This window comes from Muscardinus avellanarius, assembly GCF_963383645.1.
Source record: "Muscardinus avellanarius genome assembly, chromosome: 2".
Lineage (NCBI taxonomy): Eukaryota > Metazoa > Chordata > Mammalia > Rodentia > Gliridae > Muscardinus > Muscardinus avellanarius.
In genome coordinates, this window is record NC_137787.1 from 65,706,316 (window position 1) to 65,719,046 (window position 12,731).

Consider the following 12,731-nt stretch of genomic DNA (forward strand, 5'->3'; position numbering starts at 1 on the left):
CTTCGTGAGACCCTCAGAATATTAGTGAGACCCTATTTCAAAATAAAAACTAAAAAATGGGTGTAGCTCAGAAGTAGATGCCCCTGGGTTCAATTCTCAGTCCCTCCACACTGCACATAAATACATAAACACAAAAAATTTATCTGCTCAGTTTTTAAAAACTGCACTGAACCAAGTACCAAGAACAGTGCAGAGGCATGGGTAGGGACCATACTCTCCCACTGTTGTCCCTTACAGAAAGGCTTTGTACCTGTTACCTGCTTGCCAGCTACTGAATTCAACAGGAGCAGCTGTCCTCAAAAATGCTTGGCTATTGCACAAAATCCCCAGTGTAACCAACTCAGCAGAAAGACATTGGAAGACCGATGTGCCTGATATAAAGAAGGAGCCACTCCACCCCCCCATTCCCTTTCTCTCTAAGAACACCTGCCCCCTCCTCAAGCCCAACATCTGGTTTACAGCTGCCTCTGGCTGTGGACAGGCTCAGCAGAACCAGGAAATGAGCCTGAGCTTGTCCTTGGTTGGGGAACATGGGACCCTGTGCAGTTTCTGTCAACCCTCAGGCTGGAAAAGGCCATATACTCAGACCATCACCACAAGGACTGGGAATCTTTTTTTATTTTTAAACTCCAAGCTAGACCCCTATCCCTATTTTTTATTTTTTTTATAATTTTTGTGTGTGTGTGTGGTACTGGGTTTCCTGGAAACCCTTCTACCTCTGGGCTACACTCCCAGACCCATTTTATATTTTTTATTTGGAAACAGGGTCTCTTAAGCCAGCGCGGCTGGCTTCGAACCTGCACGATCCTCCTGTCTCCACCTCCCAAGCTTGGGGATTACAAGCGTGCGCCACCACGCCCGGCTATTTTTTAGAATTTTTTTAAACAGGGTCTCACTGAGTTGCAAAGGGCCTCAGGATGTAGCTGAGGCTGGCTGCATAATCCAGATCTTCCTGTCCCAGCCTCCCAAATGCTGGATTACAGGTGTGTACCACCACGCCCGGCTGGACTGGGGGATCTTAAAGAGTGAATCTTTAAAGAGCAGCCAAAGGATGGGAGGAGCCAAAGGATGAGTCAAAGGACGCAGAGGGACCAGGTTTCCCTGTCTAACCTGAAATTGGCCTTCCAGGATCAGGATTACTCCTGCCTCTGGGAAGGCAGGATGCTGATGTGTGATGGTCAACAGCACCTCCATGAGCACAGGTAGAGCCCCTTGTGGGGCTGCTCTTGGGCTATCACTGCAGCTTTGGCTTTTACTCTGAATCAGATGGGACAGCTCACTGAGAGCAGAGGACAGATCTGTTTTATGTCGCAGCAGGGTCACCCTGGCTGCTGGGCTGAGGACAGACTGGAGTGGGACACAAAAGGAAGATTTAAAGGGGAAAAAAAAAGCAGTTCAAACAACTGCAGGAATCCAGGCGAGAGATGGTGACAGATAATCAGATGGTGGAAGTAACTTTGAAGGTAGAGCCAACCAGATCCGTAGAATGGGGCTTATAAGAAAGGGGAGTTGAAGGTGACTCAAAAGGGTCTGACCTGAGCAACTGGCAGAACAGAATTGGTATTTACTAAGATGGGGAAGACAAGGGCAGAAGCAGCTTAGGGGGCCAAGCTGGAGCTTTTAAGCTTTAAGTGCCTGGGAGACACCCATAGGGCAAAGTTGATTTTAGGACTCATTCTGGACTTCAAACCTAGAGAACGGTAAGATATGAGCTATGGTCTAGATGTGCAGTAGCCAAATCTCATGTGTTAGAAACTTAGTCTCCAGTGAAAAAGTGCTGGGAGGTGGGGTCTTTGGGAAAACCTTTAGGCTCCTCTTATAAATGATTGTTGCTGCTATAAGAAGGGCCTGCATGCTGGGTGTGGTGGCGCATACTTGTATTCCCAGCATTTGGGAGGCTGAGACAGGAGGATCACAGGTTTGTGGACAGCCTCAGCTACTTAGTAAAGCCCTTTGCAACTCATTGAGACTCTGTTTCAAAATAAAGAATAAAAAAATAGGGCTGGGGGTATAGCTCAGGGATAGAATGCCCCTGGATTCAACACCAAAAAAAAAAAAAAGAGGGGGATTGCATGAATGGGAAGCACATCTCTGCCTTCCGCCATATGACCATATGAGGTACCATGTGAAGGTCCATCCCAAACACCAGCAGCATGACCTTGGAGTTCCCAGACTCCAGAACTGTGAGTAATACATTCTGTTCTTTATAGGTTACCCAGCCTCTGGCATTTTGCATAAAATGGACTAAAACAATAAGAAATATATATTGTTTTAAGCCGTTAAACTTTTGAAATTGTTATGGTAATAATAGAACACTACACCTGCTCTATTCCACACCCACTTCATGGAACCACAAGGCCTGGCAGATGTGCCCCCATCTTGCCCTGGGCCTTGTGCTGTGGCTCCCATGGTAGCCTTCTCCCTTTTCCTTCTAGTTCCTGAACTGGAAAATGGTTTTCCATACACCCACATCCTTGGCCCTCTGTTGAAATAGAATATCCTGCCATACTCTCAACACATTGTTTTCAAATGTGTATTCAAACTAAAGTCCAAATAATTCCAATTTTGGAACTAAAGGCCATTCCATTTTCCCCAAAGACCTCACTTTCCTCCCCCCAATCAGGTGAGAACCTGTACTATTTATAAGGCTCTCTAGAGAAGGCCATTTAAAATCTTCCGTTCAGAAATGACATTTTCAAAAATGTGGGGAAAACATAATTTCAGACCTATCAATCAGCAGATAGTTCACTGTTCTTAGTCACGACACTGTGGTGGACTGTGCCAGAGAAAGAGAGCTACCTGCCTTCCCCAACAGGAGCTATGGCCAGGTAAAATATAAAGTGAGCCTGTAATGATTAAATGACAGACCCCGACAACCAAAATGTCTTCAGTGTGTGCTACCATGTCCGATCAAGGACATAAACTCCCAATGCTCAGGATAGTAGAGGAAAACCACTACTGGCTAAGTAACACAATGAAAAATGCCTGGTATCCATAGCCTACAACTTCCAGGGAGAAATTCAAATCAACTTCCAGCCATCTTGGGTGAGATTCAGAAGTCAATTCCAAGAATATATCCAAATGTGGAACTGGAGACCTCCACATATTCTTCGAGAGCTGTCATAAAATATTCAAAACATTTATCTGGTTTCACCTTCTCTTCACAGACAAACACTATCTTCAGCTGAGTTTGATTAATAGAGAGCATCTCAGGCAAATTCTCCTCCCAAAAGCTCAGCTCACCACAAAACAAAGAAATTCTTTAAGCTCAGCCTTCTAAGAAAGCTGATAGAAAATTGGGCTAATAAAGTAATTTACAAATAACTGTTTTGTAACAATGCAGGCATGGTATTAGATCCTGGGGTGAGAAAGTCAAATATGCAATTTAATATTCATATTAATTCAATGAAATAGGCGCCATCGTCTCTGTTGCCACTGTGGAAACTGAGGCATTACACAGTTGACAGCTTACCCAGGGTCACATGGCTAGTAAAAGCCAGAGCCAGAGCTGGAAGCCAGGCAGGGAGCACCACAGATAACACAGGGAGCACTACAGATAACACATATCACATTCTATGAAAGTTTTCCATTTCTGCATCATATTTTGACTAAACTAACATTATTTTTGAGGCTCTGTCACTTAACGTTCCATCTTTTCAGAGGGCCTGTCAGGAAAGAACAAAAGAACAACCCTTCATGCACATGCACACATGGTGAGGTTTAAAGAAGCTCTCGAAGACGATGCATCCCTACAGAAGGTCACATCCTGACAAGGTCGACATGTCCTGGAATTGGATTCTCTATCAATCTAACACCACGGAGTGCAATTCTCTTTCAGAAGAAAAGTGCTATCCTTATCTCGCACTCTCTTGTCTCTAGGTAAAGTAAGGCTGAGTTAAGGATGTTGGGATGGTCGAACAGCCTTTGCTTCTTCTGGTCCCAGGAGAAGGTGCCTGGCCAATCACTTTCAGCATCAGTTGTCCGGATGTTCTATAGAGAAAGGAGGGCAATGGCCAGTGAGCATGCTGTCCTGAGCCAGGTGGGCCAGTCCTCTACATCAAGCCAGAGGGCTGGAGAGAAACAGGTAGGCATGGTGTTGACACAGGCCCAGGACTCCAGACACCCCTTCTTCTCTCCCTCCACTGCACCCTCCTGCCCTTGCAGGAGACACAAATGCAAATGCATCCTCTCATCAACACTTTGCTTCCACCCTAGGAGTGGGGATGAGGTGGTAGTAGTCAGATGGGGATTAGAAAAGGTGTGGGAGCTCAAGGAAGAACCTGCAAGGAGAGGGCGCATGGAGGAAGACTGGCATTCAGATCCCTTGTCACCAAGAGAATGACAGTGCATTTACAAACAGGGGAGGGGAGAGTGAGGAAGAAAAGAGCATCTAGGCATCTACCAAGTGCACTGTGGGTCTGCATCACCCTAACCAAATACGCTGATATCCCATGATTTCACCGCTTCCAAGTAAGTGACATTGGGGGGATATCTCAAACTGAGGAGCATCCAACTCCATGCAAATGAGCTACAGTAAACAGTAGATGGCTGGGATCTTGAGGACATTTTTTTGGTGGTATTAGGGGTGGAACCCAGAGGCTTTCTAACTCCGGGCTATGCTCCCAGACCTATTTTATATTTTATTTGTAAACAGGGTCTCGCTAAGTTGCTGAGAGCCTCGCTCAGTAGCTGAGGCTGGCTTCGAACCTGTGTGATCCTCCTGTCTCAGCCTCCCAAGCGTGGGGATTACAAGCGTGTGCCACCACGCCCTGCCTCTTGAGGCCAATATTTATGGCCAATATTTTGCAGAAAGTCTCAAGGTCTGTGAAAAGACACCGGTGGTAGTGCTAACACCTCCCTTAAGGAAAATGAGCTTCAGTAATGAAGCAATTGCTGGGATACTGGTTAATGGAGGATGTCCAGTTTCTACCTTGAAATGCAAACATATGGTTCTTCCTGTACATTTAGACTTTATTCTTGTTTATTTTAGGGAGAGAGAAAACAAGAATGCTGAGATTACCCATGCTGGCTATACACTGGTAGCCTTGGCACCCAATGCCAACAGCTAGTTTACCCTCAGTCTGCTTGAGTTCCCCCAAATATTGGTCAAAACTACCTTGGCTTCCCCCCAATTTTCTTTCTGGAGAGGAGTGAAGACAAGAAACAAGTTTTAACTAATGCTTAAACTCAACTGGTCTTTGGATCAAAAGTTAGCTGTTCTCTCGAATCATAGGAGTAGCTGGTTTTCTTTAACCTTCTTCAGGCTAACAAGTTCCTTGGTTCCAGGCTCCTTCAATGCCCTCATTACCCTGGCCACTCTGTCCTGCCCACAGAGGAGGCACCTCCTCTCTTCTCGCACAGGAGTTTGCGGGGGAAGACGCTCCACCACGTGATGACCCAACTGCTTCATACAAACCATCTCCGTGTCTGCCGCGGCATGATTAGCCTGAGCTCTGTGAAGATGGCTGACCTTTTCCCTAGCCACTAGCTGGGGAATGGTAGAGAACAGACAGCTGTCCCTGGGCCCTGGGACATAGAGAGACCTGCCCCTGGGCAGAGGCAGGAAAATCCCAGGGACAGACACCTGCATTTTGGATTTGCCACCTCCTCATTGGGAGATCTTTGTCAAAACATTTCATCTCCCACCTCGCTTCTTCCCATGTAGACTGAGGAAGCCCCTTCTCATGGGACTCATCTTAAGAATTGCCTGTGAAGACACTGGTACTCAGCCTTTCTTTTACCAAAATGTCAATAATGTCAATAGTAGATATCAATGAATTGTTGGTAATATTTATTTTATTTATCTCTGTCTGTCTCTGTCTGTCTGTCTTTCTCTGTCTGTCTGTCTCTGTCTCTGTCTCTGTCTCTCCTCCCGCCCCCGAGGGATGGAACCCAGGGACACTCTACCACTGAGCTACATCCCCAGCCCTTTCTATTTTTAAGACAGGGTATCATCACTAAGCTACCCAGGCTGACCTCCAACTTACAATCCTCTTGCCTTGGCTTCCAAGTAGCTAGGAGAACGAGCAGTGATTTGGTTACAAAACTGGGTTCCCATGTAATTAATATAAGAAGAATGCAAGGAATTCCCTTCCTGACCATAGCCCTTTCCACTGCAGGCACCAGGCTTGAATAGCACTTTAGTGTTCTCAGACCACCATAATTCATGAATTGCACCATGACTGTAGTTTCACTTTGGTCTAGAACAAAAGTAGTGCTTACTGGTGAGGCTCCTCAGATAGGGGTAAGAGCTATTCTCCGCCTCTTACAGAAAGGCTCAGGCTATAATGAGACCTTGAGTAAACAACCTCTCCTCACCTCAAGGTTTCCACTATCTGAAAAGAACATCTGGATTGAACTGGATATAAAAGGGATAGAAACAGTCCACATAGGTGTTCCTGGATTCAGAAAACCTAGATTTATCCAACAAGAGATTTAACTTAAACCATTTATCAAATTATGTATCAAAGACCTGCTGGGCTGAAATCTCTCTCAGTAATATGGTTTTAACTAACGTTCTTAAGCAAATAATATTACAATATCTTTTGCTCTCCTAAAAAATAATTTGCCAAGCTTAAAATACGAGGTCTTGGGCAGACTTTATTATCTTTCCACTAATATTTTTAAATGTCATTAAAATGTAATTAGGCTTGCCTTCTAAATTCTGGTTGCTCACCTTAATAGAATCAATTGTGCAGTCCAAAATTATAACCAAAGGTCAAGATTAAAATTTCATTCAAGTACACAGGCAAAATGCTGTTATCTCAAGAGCTAAATTCAGCTAAATAAGAGGCAAGGCAAATAGACCTACAGCTATTAATCCTTGGCCGACCTTGAGCCCCAAAGTGCAGGCAACAGACTGGCAAATAAGATGGGCAGAGAGGTAGGAGGGCATACGGGATTCTTAATTTTGCTTGCACAATTCATGCAGCATAATTGATAAATGTTATTGATCAAAAAGATTTATAAAATAGAGCATCTCTGGAATCAAAACTTGCAATGATAAATATTCCAGTCCCAAGTATCTTTCCTAGTTTTATATACACAAACATCTTAAATTGTTACAAGCTGAGATACTGAATAATCAAATGAAATCTCTAAGATGAAATATAACATTAAGAAAAGAAACAATTGAGCTTTGGAGGCCCAGTGCCTCCCCTGCCCATCCTCCCTAGACACAGATGCTGAACAGACTTTAGGACTCACTCATTCAACCTCTACATTTTACAGAAGAGAAAACTGAGGTCCCCAGTGAGAGTTAGTCCACTTGACCAAAGTTATATAGCTGGTTCAAGATTAAATTCCATGGCTCCCCCACCATCCTCCAGAGTGAGGCACATCCCGGGATTCCCACAACACAGAGAACCCGGACCACCTCCAAAGTGGCTCCGTGAATGACAGCCACTGTGGGCTTGTGGGAGTCTCGTGGGAGCATCAGACAGATGAATTTACTGCTGCTGCTCTCTCCCCGCCCCGCCCCCATCTCTGCTGCCCCTTTGGTCCTCCTCCAGAGCATCCTTAAGTGAGGACAGGCCCTGCAATTCAGGCCACTGTGTAGCCTGTTAGGTTAAACACTGTAACTGCAAGCAAAGAAAAGATTCAGAAGTTAAGAAACTTGCCCAAGGTCACACAGCAAATAGGCAAGAGAAACAACACAAAACTAGTGAGGGGAAAAAAATGTTTTTCTCTTCCAGGGTGAATTTGAAAATTATAAGGGAAGCAAATCAAACAGAAGACCCAATGCTCCTCAATGCGGGGTTGTCCCTGCATCAGCAAGTAGTCTCTGGTTTCTGTCCTACCCAGGATGGGATGTTACCACCGTGCAGATCAGGATGCCCTTGGGAATGTCATACCTCCCTATCTGAGAATGATTCTGCTTAATTCTCAAAAACTAAAAAAGGTGTGGAAAATCCCTGGGACAGAAGAGAATGTGGTGGATACCAATGTCCCCACCCCCACCTGCTCTTGACCTATCCCACTCAGAGGCTCCCCTAGGCTCCCCTTCCCAGCGCTGACACACACCCTCGGCTCCTTCTGATGGCTTAGTGATCAAGACTTTGACTTGGTGTGAGCTCCCTTCATGGGCTGAGCCTCTGTTCCCTGGACAAACAGGAATGAGGACTGGGGAACTTGGGACTGGGAGCTGAGGCAGAGCAAGGGCACACTCTGATATCTTTTCAGCAAATGCTTCTGCTCCTGCAGAAACAGGAGGAAAAGGGGGGGGTTTCTCCCTTCTCTCTTCTCACCCCCTCCCAAGAGGGGCAGGACAGCCCAGCAACTTCTGACTGCTCCTGGAGGCGGCTCCCTTGACATATCATGCTCCACATGGGGAGAGGGTGTGAGCCTCCACTCCAGGCTCATGTGCTTCTGCCCATCTGTGGCCTGCAGCCCTCAGATGGGGTCCTATACTTAGACCTGCCAGAGGAGGGGATGGCCTGTCACGCCCACCTCCAGGCTGACACAGGAGCTATGACTCAACTTCCCACAGAGCCCCAGCTGAGAAGGAAGCCGACCCAGGAGCTGAGGAGGAAAGAGGAGACTGTGCCCCGCCATCCATCCTGCCAAGGGCCCTTCACCCACCAGCCCCTATGCCTGGGCGGTGCGTGGGGCCTGAGAAGGCAGAACCACTCCAAGAATGTAGGCAGAGCAGCCCCAGAGCAGGTGGGTGGGGGTGTCTCTGATTCTTAGGATATAAAGATTTCTGTCCCGTTTCCTGAACAAGAAGGGAGAGAATCTCTGTCTCTCAGAGAGGGGTGACACAAGGTGCCTAGTGGAACCAGGGAACAGAAGAGGTCATAGAATCTTAAAGATGGATGTGACTGGGAAGCACATGGGGCTTCTGCCCACAGATCTGAAATTTCAAGCCTCTCAGGTCTCGAGCTTCTGAGGCTGCATTCCTCACTGCCATAGGACTGGCAGGTGGGGCCCAAGAATCTCTGGTCTTTTGTTTGCTTTCATGATGCTGGGGATCAAATCCAGGGACTCAAGCAAGCTAGGCAAGCTACCTCTCTGCCTGACAGTCCTAGTCTTATTAAAGAGGGCCAGCTGAGCTAGGGATATAGCTCAGTGGTAGAGCACTTGTCTGACGTGTACAAAGCCCTGGACTCAAATGGTCATACAATCATATGCTCATATTACCCAGAGTTTGACGAGGTCCCCCCTCATCTACAGGACACCAGGGCCATGGGATATGGGGGCTGAAAGAAGCTTTCCCCCCTAAAAACTGCAAATGTTCTCTGTAAAACAGAAGGGAGCCTGGAGGCAGAGACTACCCAAGCCAGTCTCTTTTTCCTGTGGATAAAAACAGGCTCACCACGGTTTCAAGTGGAACAATAATGCTACCATCTTTTTAAAGAACTTACTAGGCCAGGTACTGCCCCAAACACTTTCAGTATGTTTGGTTTTTTGTTTTAGGGTTTTTTTTTTGTTTTTTGTTTTTTGTTTTTGCGGGTCTGGGGATGGAACCCAGGAGCATTCGACCTCTGAGCTACACCCGCTGCCCTATTTTTTATTCTTTATTTTGAAACAGGGTCTCACTAAGTTGTAGAAGGCCTCACTAACTAGCCAAGGCTGTCCGCGAACTACGATCTGGTCTCAGCCTCCCGAATGCTGGGATTACAAGCATGTGCCACCACGCCCGGCTCGCAGTACGCTATTTTATTTTGCCTTTTGAGGCAGGCTTTTTTTTTTCTCCTCCTCATTTTGCCTTTTAACGTCTCCCCATTTTACTGGACAGAAACACTCAGTGATTTGCTGAAGTCAGTGGTCAGGTGCACCAGCAATATGTATGATTTACTCCCAGATCTGACTCCAAAATTTGTACTCTTCACTTATTCTTACCTAAACCAGAGCCATATTACAATAATTGAGCCACAGTCATGTTTTTGAAAATGAGTGGCAGAGCTAAAACTAAGAGTGAAATCTCCCAAATTCAATTCTGAAAAAGTTCATTTTTCCAGATTCCTTCCTTTGGGCATGGATTATACTGGCTTCTAGTATTGTGTTGAAATATTATATTTTCCTCAACATACCAATGACGAAGTTCTCAATACCAAAGCAAAGTCACTTATTTCTAGCCCTGAGAAGATGGAGCCCGGAGGACACAAAGAAGGAGCACTCAGTCAGCACGCCTGTACCGACAAATTCCACGGGAAAATCTTTGCAAACTGCAGCTGGCTCCATGAGTCATAGAACAGTATGAGAGCCAGAAACAAGGACAGCCAGCCGCCTGCACAGGAACACTTGCCTGACACAGTGCCTCCACGAGTAGATTGACATCAACCACTGGGATAAGCCCCTGTCACTGGGGTTCTCTTTGTTTGAAAATAACTTATGTGCACTCCTTTCTTTGTCTTTAGAAGCTTCCCCTCACCCAGCCTCTTTAGATGCAACAGCGCTCATATCTCCGGCTACTCAGAATAAACTTTTTGTTTGAAGAGTTTCGCTCATTTTAGGTTGACACCAGAAAGAATAATTCTTATCACAAATGACTTAAAAATTGAAAAAGAAACAGGATTCTCATCTCACCTGGTACACCAGTGGTCACAATTGAAAATTTTGATATAGCAGAGTGGTTCAGAGTAAGGATTTGGGAGCCAAATATCTGGGTTCAAATTTCAATGGCATCGCCCGTCTTGTCCAAGGACAAATATAGTTATTTTCCATGACTTGTTTACTTCCCCTAAAACGTCAAACTAGCGATAGCACTGACTTCATGGGGTTTTTGTAAGAACTATAAGTCACTCGATACACACCAAGCACTTAGTGCCCAGCACACAGTAAGCACCCAATAAATGCTAATTCATATTAGGGAACCAAACTCATTAGCCAGAGTTGAGGGAATAAAATGGCAATAATGACAATAATAATATTTCAGCCCTGTAGCGTTCTCCGGCTTTCTCAACCCTTTGACATGAAATATCTCATTTGTCATCTCTGTCCCTGGCAGTGCCAAAGTAAATAGCATTATTGTATCATTTAGCTAGGAATGGCATAATTAATGAAGTCAAGAGTGGCTGCAAAAAGCCTGCAATATTTCTGCACTGGTGTAAGCTGGTTGTTATGGCAACCATCCCCTGTCAACGACCCTTTGCCAGGCAGAGAGAGACCCATTTTGGGAGCCGTCACAGCACATCTGTTTCTCTGCTCAGCTGATTAGCTGTTGTTTGCAACGATGAGCAGATGGAAGTAAAAAAAAGGGGGGGGGGTTCTAAAAGGAAGCAAATGTTTATTTTACCCACAAGTCTGTTTTCCAATATAGAAACAGACCTTTAGCTTTTTTAGAAAGATGCCGAGTAGGCTGGGTCCTTACATGGGCTGCTTCTTGAACTGGTGGAATTGCAAAGTGGAGTCAGGCTGTAAATAACAGGTGGTAGACCCTCCATGTGCATCTTAAAATGGGTCCCAGTTTCAGAGCATCCCTCCACCGTGTTACCTGGCACACGTCTTTGAGCACCCTATATCATACACTGTAAAGTATATACACACGAGAACTTTCTATTCACTTCGTTTCTTCATCTATAAAATGAGATTCGTATCCTCATGCCCCCTAAAAAGCCAAACAGCTCCAACACTTACTAGGTAAATGAATGTGGGCATGACATCTCTTGCACGTTTCTGATTCACCTTTCTCAGTAGTAAAATGGAGAAAATACTGTTGAGAGCCATTGTAAGAATGAAATAAAATAATGTAATGAAAAGCACCTATCTCAGTCCTGGCATATCATTCAGTCCTCAGTAAGCAAATTCTCCTTCACACTATACACTTGCTACACAACTGCCATGGTGAAAATATTACAATCAGCTGGCGTGTGGCACTGGACATCGTAAAATCTGCTGGAGCCAATTCCTGAAGGCTCTCTGCTTCCAGACAGACCTCACTCCCTGTAGCTGCCGGATCATTAGGAGGTCAGGGGTATCCCAAGCAGAAACAGGGCAACGCTGGTGACTGAGGACACCGAAGGTGCTCTGGAGGGCAACCATTTACTATCCAGCGTGGAAAAATGTTATATTGAATGGCCAGCATAGCTACACCAGTACACACCAGCTAAATGCAGAAAGTGTTTTAACAGTCTACAGTTATTCTCAATAGAAATAACAATGACAACATTGATTCCCTGTCTTGGATTTTAGTCATTTGGAAATTCCATTTAATTCTTCCCTACATGTGATGGTAAGGAAGATTAGATATCAGCTGTCTCTAACCCCTTGTTATCACTATCAATAAACATGAAGTAGGCTTGTGTTTCTTTTTGCTATTAACCAGGACATTACCTGACATGTGTTTGGTACAAGTATTGGCAGAGAAGTACTAACATTGGCCGCGGGTATGGGTCATATTGGAAATCTGCTATTTGGGATGGTCAAAAAATATGGATTCCAGTCACCTTTGCCACCTGCACACTCTGTGCCTGCGGGCTCTTGGCCTGGGAGATGTTTGGGTTCCTCATATGTAACATGGATGCAAGTATCCTCGTTGGCATCCTCACAGCCAAGTACATTTACAAAATAATATTTGTAAAAGTTCATGCAAATGTTGTAGTGTTTATTTATTAAAAGAAATGGACTGTCAGGAGACAGTAGAGGAGAAAAAAGCCAATAAACATACCTGATGGAAATATTGTGATTAAGAAACAAAGCACCCAAGGTACAGGCTAAAAACACAGGCCAGGAGGCCAGAGATGTGTGGGAGGGAAGGGTGTGTGTGTGTGTATGTGTGTGTGTGTGTGTGT

General features: G+C 45.3%; 1 protein-coding gene across 1 annotated transcript in view; it reads right to left on the reverse strand.

Moving 5' to 3' along the window:
- MYO3B (myosin IIIB) overlaps nucleotides 1–12,731 on the reverse strand; it is a gene marked incomplete at both ends in the record, with an annotated part of 191,426 nt that overhangs the window by 151,951 nt on the left and 26,744 nt on the right. The gene's annotated exons all lie outside the window — the stretch shown is intronic.